A 9666-nucleotide genomic window follows, 5' to 3' on the forward strand; every position below is an offset into this window, starting at 1 on the left:
AGTTTGACTCAGTAATCCCACTCCTCACTATATACCCAAAGAATTTAAAATCAGCATACTATAGTGACACAACTACATCAATGTTTATTGCTATAAACAATAGATTTGATTATTTTCAAATCTATTATAAAATAGATTTGATGACTTCCTACAGTGCTGTGCATTGATTTTTTTTCTCATTTTCTTTTGTGTATCTATCAGAGGGTTATGCTTAATATGGAGTTTACATAAATATCTTATAATAAGTATCTTATAATAGTCTATTTTAAGCTGATATCAACTTTGCATACAAAAAGTCTGCACTTTTCTTCCCCTCCCATATTTTAAGTTTTTGATGTTACAATTTACTTCTTTTATATTTCATAACCATTGTAATTTTTTTCATGATTATTATATCTAATACTTTTATCTTTTAGTTTCATATTAGACTAAAATTGATTTCTACACCATCATTATAGTATTAGAGTATTTAGAATTTGACTGTACACTTTCTTTTACCAGTGAGCTTTAGACTTTCATTTATTTTTCATATATTAATTAGCTTCTTTACTTTTCAGCTTAAAGAGCTCCCTTCAGCATTTCTTGAGGCAGATGTAGTGGTAATGAACTCTTGGATTTTTTTTTTTTTCAATCTGAAAATCTCTTTATCTCCTCTTCACTTCTGGAATATAGTTTTGCCAAGTGACATTTTCTTGACTGGCAGTTTTTTTTTCTTTCAACACTTTGAATATAGGCCACTCTCTCTTGGCCTATAAAATTTTTGCTTAAAAATCTGATTATGATCTAGTGGGGTTCCTTTGGATATGACAAGTCTGTTTTTTGTTGTTGCTTTCAAAATTCTCAGCTTTTGATTTTTATAATTTTATTATGATATGTCTCACTGAAGTCCCCTTTGGGTTGAACCAGCTTCAGGACTTTGAGCCTTGTGTACCTGAATGAGTTACGGGACTTCTCTACTGGGACCCCCAGACTTCCACAAAAGGACTGTCTTCTGTGGGTGGCTATCAAAATCAGTGCATGGTGGAGAAATGATGGTAGAAAAATCCTATTCAAAATCTTTCTCAAGTCACTCTTGTCCATGGATTTTTATAATCTGTATCAAGTTCCTCTAATCGGTCTGAATAAACTAAAACAAATCAAATTTAGTATTCAGTTAGCAAAATTTCTTCATGTTTAAAGACCATGATATCACCATTTATGTGCTGTCATTTCCCAAAGTGTGTTCTTTGGGTCATTAGTTCTGTAGAATATACCTCAATGGAATGAAGATAAATTCAATCTTACGACCAAATATTTGGGAAAATTCAGTTAAGCATAAAAAAAGATTTCTGTATTACAAGACTCTAATATACTAATAAATAACATGAATTCTCAAGAAAAAATATATTATGCAATCTTTCTCAATTTTTTAGACTTACTTGACTGTGGTTCTCCTTCCCCATGTCCTCACTGGGGTATCTTAAGAGACTAAAGGTCAACAGACACAGCTTTAGGAAACATGTGTTTTATACAAGTCTGTGATTTAGCAATCCATTGTATGACAGCTGAAAGATACAATCAAGTGGCTGGATGTTTTCAAAGATATGAGTTTATAGTATTAATTAGAGATATCTAAATCATGTACACTGAATACATAGAATTCATAAGCACATATTTGCAGAAACATTAAAGACAAGCCTAATCCTTGAGCTTACTGATTTATTGTTATTTCATACAGTTTTCACTTTTGTTATTTAATGTAATATGTTATACCTATAAGAATTTTAATTTGCCCTTGATCATGGAAAAAGTCAACTCCTTAAATAAGCTAGGTCCTGTGGGATAAGAAAATAAAGCAGTGTTGTATTTTTAACAGTAATAATAGTTTATTAAGCACTTGCATGAATTAGGCTTTAAGACCCCTCTTAAATGTACTGATTTACTTAATACTTATGAAAACCCTAAAAAGTAGATACTACTGTTAAAAAATGAGAGATACAGGAAAGTCAAGTAATTTTTCCAAAGTCATCCAACTAATAATCTGGTGGGGCAGAACTTGAGTTCATACAGTCATCCCCAGAGTTTGTGCATTTAACTATCACATTAAACTACCTTTCAAGCATTTAGATATAGAAATATAACCTTTCTGAAATTTCTATTATTGCTTCTCAAAATAGATAAAATAATTCAAGTATATAAATCTCTTCCATAACTTCAGATTGAAAGAAGTACTTTTGTTCAGCTTGATAATAGGGAGAGAATCAAACCCTAAAGCTTAAAGTACTTTTCTCCTTATATTAAAATCAACTTTGACATCTAACCCTATGTGAACCAATGAAAAATCACACAGAAGATGCTAGCAGGAGGCATCAGTTTGGTTTTATAAGAGACATAGTAGAAATGGAAATATTATTTTAAGGCAAAGGTATGTGGCTGAATTTTTATCCCTTTGTTGAGTATAAGTGACATATACTAAAAGAGTGTTTTCACTGAGATCATTGACATGTGGCTTAAAAATCATGAATCTAAACTAAAATGGGAGGCGGGGAAAACTTGGATAGAAAGTGGTAGTTAACCTGAAAATTACTGGTCTCTAAGATGTACCCTTTAATCATTTCTGAGATGGGAACTTAAAATGAGTAACATTTATTAGTGAATTACTTTTAGCTTTGAAGTGATCCCTAATGACTTTCAGTGAAGTCCTGATTTAACCTTGGGATATATTTCATTATCACATCTATGGACAGAGATTTTTCACACAGCAAATTGAAATAATAATTTTTAGTAGATGGTCTCTATTTAATTAGATCAATCTCATATATATGGGTAATTTCAAATTTTGGTGGCTATAAGGTCTTAATAATAAGAATAATACTAAGAGTACACAATTCAAGTTTAATACCCAAAGCCTATGAGTTCTTTCCTACTTAAATGCAAGGACATTATCCAATACTCTTCTTCTTGACAATACCCTTGAAATCCAGGCAAATGACAGGTCTCATTCTCCATATTTTATAGAAAGAAGATCTGAGTTAGAGAAAATGGCATGACTTATTTAAGGTCAGGCTAATGTTTTTTATGGTACTTTTTTTCCCCTTCAAACTGTACTTCTTCAAGTGACAAATGGAGGGATAAATAGGAAATATTTTGTGTAGTTCCTTCCCATAATTTAATAATGATTTATTTATGTGTCTACCTACTTGTTTACTTATACTCTCTGCCTTAGAAAAGAACTTACGGATGTTATTGAAACAATAATGTTTCTCCTGTATTCATATAATAAGGTTATAGAAATACAAAGTGCTGTCATTTTTATAAAGTAAATCATTTGCATCACATTGTTTACTTTAACCATGGTGAAAATGCGGATGCTTATATATAAGGTCACAAAAAAAAAATAGCTATCTAAAGAAAATAGATAAAGGATCTTTCATTTCTTTCCTACCTGTATTTGTTTCAGGGTGCATACAATAATCTTTTAAGTTCCAGGCACCTCAATAAAGGAAATCAAAATTATTATAGGGAATCTTAAGCAAGAAGAGATTCAATACATGAAATTCGGTGATTTCAAAATTATTAAAAAGACTGAAAGAGTGGATTTTAGGCTGGACCTCCAGGAATTTCTCCTAGAACTACAGAAAATTCACTCACCAGGAGAGGTACCACCTATGATTCTACCACTAGGGCTACTGGGTGTTAACGTACATCCCAGAGCAGTGGTCCAGGGAGCTGAAATCAGTTTCCACTACAGCTACCGCAGCTATTCCATAGTAGCTGCTGGGACTCAGAACGCTGAACAAACACCAGTGTTATAGATCAACACCCTAAATCCAAAACCTGCTTGCCAATAGTACACACCCTGGACAGAATGACATCCTTTGTCTCATTTCTACCTTCTAAGTTGTATATGCTCATCTCTTTGACGAAATCCAATTTTCATCCATAATTTTAGCAACACTGAAGTCTAGAAAATTTTAAAACATCACAACTTCTGCAGCACAGAACAGCACAGCAAAAGGATAATGGAGTAAGACTGAATGAGATGTCATGTAATATCTACCAAACAGGAATTAAATTTTTAACCATAATTAGCTTTAAATTACTGTTCATCAATTCTGAGAAAATATTCCCCTATTCTGTACAGTAAGGAAAAGAAAGATACTGTCCATTATATCATGAAATAGTGATGGATTCAACTGTACAATGCAGCCAATTTCAAAGATATTAACACATGAAAAGATATGCATGGTAGGATCAATGAAATATAGTACACACGTCATGATAGATTATAATGATATGGTCTTTTTATGATAGCATGTGAGAGGTACTGAGCAGTTCATGATTTTTAGAGAATCATTGAGAGTTTCAAATAAATTAACATTTCCTTTTTAATTGGCATTCTACTGTGTAAAGAGAAAAGAGCCAAACCATAATCAAATGATGACAGACTGGAAGAGATATTTTATAATTTGTCAATACACAGATAATTTATCAAATTAAATGGACTATTTAAACTATTTATACCATTTTAGGTCAAGAATAGATTATATTACAAATTTTATTATCCCTGTTTAGAAATGGAAAAATAAATTTGTGGGTGAGACTAAAATACAGGAAATGCAGCCACCCAGAGTAACTATATTCTATCAACTTCAGCCAACTACAAATGCTGCACAGAGGGTCATCTTTTATCCTGAGTAGGCCAGCACTTTCTCAGGAGGACACAGAGCAGTAAAGAGCCAAAAACACATTCAAAACTGTAACTTGTCAGTTGTGAGCTCACTGGAAGCCTATAAGATAAACAAGACCCTAGGCCAGGACTCCATCTAGATGGGTATAGCAGGATCTGCACATGGTATAAGACCTCAAAGATTGATCAAGCTGCAGGAGTAAAAACCAGAAGTCAACAGTGCTGGGAAAATAGGTAAATGGTCTGATTAAAGCATGATGTAGATATTTGCTGAGTACCTACTATGTGCTGAGCACTATTCCAGCCACTGTTATCAGAGAGAGAACTCAGAGTTTCAGAAGATCAGAAAAATAGTATTTCAGGGATCAGAGTTCTTAGAACAAAGCAGGTCCTGGCAAAATTTTTTGCTGAAGTCTCCATTATCCCACATTTGTCTTAAGGTGTCAAATGAGCCTGCTTACCTGAGATCAGAACTTAAAGAGCTGCCCCTGAGTTGCCCAGAGGTCTGGATATGTTCTGTTATCACCAACAAGCACAAGTGTTTTTTTCGTAATAATAATCCATTTCTGAGTACCAGCACTGAAATGTCTAGAAAAGTTGGCCTGTGATATTTATGATTCATAATATATTTTGCTGTCAGCTCAAAGATTGCAGATGTCATTTGCCAACATCTTGCTTATTTGATTTATAGAATAATTAATTGTATGTAAGATAAGCAGTGCACTGCAGACTGGCAGCTATAATTAATAGATCCTTGCAGCAAAGAAATCTTTATGAAATTGTGAATGCAAGTTTGTAGACCACAAAACCAGCGTCTCTCAAATTGTCTGATGTCCCATTCTTCAGGTGTGGGATTAAAGGGCCCTTTTTTGCAGTCAGTTAGGATGTTATAATTTATAAAGTGACTTCTGACACATGCTGTTTTGTTGGAAATATCACAATATACCTATGATGAACATGGAAAAGGCATTGTTACCTGTGCAGAATAAACCCTGAGAGGTTAAGTGATGTGCCCAAGTCTACTTTGTAAGTGTCTGAGCCAAAGAAACCCAAGTGCAGCAACTCCCAATCTTCCCTTGGTAATTCCACAGGTCATAGAATGGTTGGAAGAGCACGCTTTGAAGTGCCTGGATTTAAACTCTGCCTCTTCCATGCATTACCTATGCAAAGAAATCTCTCAATCACCAGGAGCCTGTTTCTTCACGTGTAAAAGGGGACAACACAATTTCCATTAAAGAAGGGCAGATCTTTGAGTGTTGATCTCAGGTCAGCAGGTTCATTTGATACTTTGTGAGGATTAAATAAAATAAAGCATGAGAAAGCTCCTCTCTCCTGATGCCTGGAACACAAGAGCTGCCTAAAACTGTAGCCTCTGGCTGCTGCCCACTCTGCAGTCTCCCTTCCCAGCCCAACCCACTGTTATTTTCTAGTGCCAGACTTAGCTGGGTGCTCCATTCATTAAAAGCTCTCCATAATTCTGTCCGTGACAAGTGAAGATCAGACAGCCTTAACATGTGTCCATTTTGGTTGTTCAGTATACCTTTTGGAAATAACTCAAACAGATCTACTCCAATAAAAAAAAAAGACTGCTTCAAATAAAACAGTATTGGATCCTAGTTTACATTTATTCTATGACAATAAGTGCCCCATGCACACAGGACATGGAATGTTAAACATCATCAGTGCAGTAGCTGGTAGACACCCACCATGGCCATCTTCAAGGAACTTAGGATCTTAAGGGAAAGATATATGTAATAACTTGCATGGATCCTTAGTTATCTTTTTCTTTCTTGTATGTGAGAGCAAAGCTTCTCCACCTGTCAACCTTAACTCACTGCAAAAGATCACATTTTTATTTTCTTAAAAAGGGGGCAACCATTACTGGGTCGCTGTGGCACACTCCTGTAATCCCAGTAACATGGGAAGCTGAGGCAGGAGGATAGCAAGTTCAAAGTCAGCCTGAGCAGTTTAGCAAGAGCCTCATCTCAAAATAAAAAACAAAAATGTATGGAGGTGAAATGTATGGGGGTGAGGGGCCCCTGGGTTCAATCCCTGGTATTAAAAAAAAAAGGAGGCAAAGGGGGGCAACTGTTATAATATCTTCTGTTCAAAATACCAAGAATGCTTTTCTTAGGAACTGATGGAAGACTGACCGATCAAACAGCAACAACTGCTTTATTGTTTTACGCTATAAATTGCAGGACCCTAACTGAAATCTCTGGTTCTCTGGTTCTCACTGTGTCCAGCTCTCCTGGCTGGAGTACTTACTTTCTCTTTCTCTCTCTCTCTCTCTCTCTCTCTCTCTCTCTCTCTCTCTCTCTGTGTGTACATCCTAGAGAATGGGAAGAGAAGTTGAACATGTTGAGACATTTTTACTGTAGAAAACTAGCATGGAGTGCAGTTCATGAAATGGGTCAAATAGCCCCTGATTTATTGCTCTCTCTGAGCACATTTTCATGCCCATCAATAATACTTCTTGGAGCACAGTATCAGAGTTTGTGATTTCCTCTCTAGTCTGTGGACTGCGACTGAAGACTCCGCTTCAGAACGATTTGCGAATGCCTTCCTAAGGTGACTGCAGATCTTATGCTTAATAGGCGAGTCCCCTTTTCATCAGAGGCCCACAAGCATCAATCTTTTGGATCACCCCTGTGCCAAGTGTGATTTGTGCTAATCCATTTAACAGAAAGTAACAAGTGAGATGTGAACCCATAAGAACAGCCCTGCTACTGATCTGCTGTGTATGAGAAAATGAACCATCACCCAAGCAGTGATTGGTTTGTGGTCTTGTGTCCTATTTAAACATGTTGAATATATTTTTCCTGGATGCCTCTGGGAGTATTACACTTGTTTTCAGCACAGAAAAGAGATATTTAAAAGAGAAATAGCATATGGATGTAAAATATCTGAGTTACTTTTAAGCAATTTAGAGTGAATCTTATTTTAACAAACACATAACCAACACCAGTCCTGTCCAAAGAATATTGATATAAAGATTAAAAAAAATGGAGCTCATGGCAGGGCAATCTCCTGGTAAGAGCTATGATGGAGCAGTCACAAAAGACTGAGGACATATAGAAGGGACTCTAGTGGAACATGTCCTAAGATGTGACTCTTTTACTGAAACTGAAAGACAAAGCAGGAATTAGCCACGAAGCAAAGTGGGAGGGGAGGGATATTTCAGAAGGACATAAAAGCCAATGAGAGCATCCTGGTTAGGGAACAGGACACTGTCCTGCATGTCCATATGCTGGTGCCGGGGCTGCAGGAGGGAGAAGGATGAGCCGTAAGACTGGGCCAGATCTTCACAGGCCTTGGATGACCTGCAAGAAAGAAACCTTCAGAAGATTCCAACAGAGGACATGATCTGCTGTCTGAGGGCAGAGTGGAGCCTGGGTTGGGGAGGACACAATGGTCCGCAAGGATGCACTCAGAGCCTATGGTCATGAACTTCACTGCTCAAGGACTTGGGTCAAGGCTTCAATCTTGATATAGGGAGAACATTTCATTCTTCCCTGGCAACACTCGGGAGTTAGCACCTGATCTGTGCATGATTGGGTTTTTATTTTATATTTTTCTTGTTTGTTTGGTGTGTGTATGTGTGTGTGTGTGTGTGTGTTTGTGTGTTGTCATCACTGTGAAATCAACAACAAAAGTTTAGAGGGAATTCTTTGACTTCCTTGAGATAACCAAGAAAACTGCCATAGCCCTTTCATTATTTACTGCAGAAGAAATTAGAAATGCTATTTTCAGCAGTTAACGTTATACATCAAAGACACCCTGCTTTTATTATGACTGCTATTAAAGGAAACAAAAGCTGGAGTGTCAATGTTAGCTGTCAAGGGGAAACTGGGAGATGAGCCACATCACTCAACCTGTAGAGTGTTTTCTGAGAATTAAGCACCAGCATTATAGAGGATATAGTTACTGAGCTTCAGCCCTGCAAAACAAATCATAAAATATTCTGTCCAACATAAAACGCTCATTTACTATATTGTCCTTCAAAATTCATCCTTGGATTCATCTTTAAAATGTGTCACAAAAGACAGATTGCATTTCCATCTTGGTTGTTTTGCCCGGAGAGCACTAAAGGCTCAAATGTACATAGTTTTGCTATGTATAGGACAGAAGCTGTTGAGTTTTTTTAAAAAATAAATATTCATATTAATTATCTTCCATATTCTACCAAGTGTAGCTACAACACATTTTCTTCTGAAATATATAATCTTATAGTTTTATTTTCTCTGCACAGTTTTATGGCATAGCGAAAGGATTATAACTGTTTGTTATAGAAAGATGCCAAAGATTTATTTTTCATCCTCGCTAAAGACTATTTTCATCTATAGGATGTTGTATGTTGTTTGTCCAAATCAGAATAAACATAGTTGAAACTTGTTTATCCTTTATGTTGTTTATCCCATCTATATGAGGATGTGAGCACATGTGTGTTCATGGGGGAGAGGATGTAATGATTGGTGCAAGGAAAAAATAGAGAGCGTTTAGAACTTAAAATCATAGGGATAAGAGGTCCTCCCATTATTACACAGATAATTTTTGTGCTTCCCTATCAGGCTTCCTTTTTAATACTTCAGTGATAAAATAATGCATCTCAGACCTCATCGTTCACTATACTTTAATAAAACTTGTCTAAAATAGTTGTGGCATACCTGCTGTGTTCAATTTGTGGTGCCAGAGGTTAAGGGACACTAAAAGAAGAGAGACCTCATTCCCTTGAGACCCTTGTAGTCCCAGAAGACATGTAAGATAATTATAGACATTTATAAAGTGAGCCAGGTGGAGGGCCGGGGAGAGATGAAATAGCAGTTCAATGAAACAATCACACAAAGGGAGGGTCATGCTCATTTACAGGAATTCAGGAATGCCTCATGAAGGAGGTGATCTCGCTCTGATCTCCAGGATGGGTTAGTCTATGAATGGGAATCCAGATATCTTATAAGAAAGAAATGCATGCTATAGGTGACTTTTCCCCATAAGTT

This window comes from Marmota marmota, unplaced genomic scaffold (genome assembly GCF_001458135.2).
Source record: "Marmota marmota marmota unplaced genomic scaffold, marMar, whole genome shotgun sequence".
NCBI lineage: Eukaryota > Metazoa > Chordata > Mammalia > Rodentia > Sciuridae > Marmota > Marmota marmota.